Here is a 258-nt window from a genome sequence, read left to right as displayed (position 1 = left end):
GTAAGACTCAAATTACTTGTTCGGTTGGCTGAGCCACGCCCCCTTTAGTTAGTTTTGTTGCATCCTTTATGTTTGGATAATTGATCTTTGGAAATGTAAATATAAAAATGAAATACTGTACTTTAAGAACTGTTCCCCCGCCCAAGTAGATAGGTAACAATTTAATGTGGCGTGATATTAATGTTTTGTGCAGTAAATCAGTGTCCTTCTCCATTCACTTACAATCAGCACACACACACACACACACACACACACACA

Source organism: Etheostoma spectabile, chromosome 21, assembly GCF_008692095.1.
Source record: "Etheostoma spectabile isolate EspeVRDwgs_2016 chromosome 21, UIUC_Espe_1.0, whole genome shotgun sequence".
Classification (NCBI taxonomy): Eukaryota; Metazoa; Chordata; class Actinopteri; order Perciformes; family Percidae; genus Etheostoma; species Etheostoma spectabile.
The sequence above is the reverse complement of the archived record's forward strand: the minus strand, read 5'-3'. Positions refer to the sequence as shown.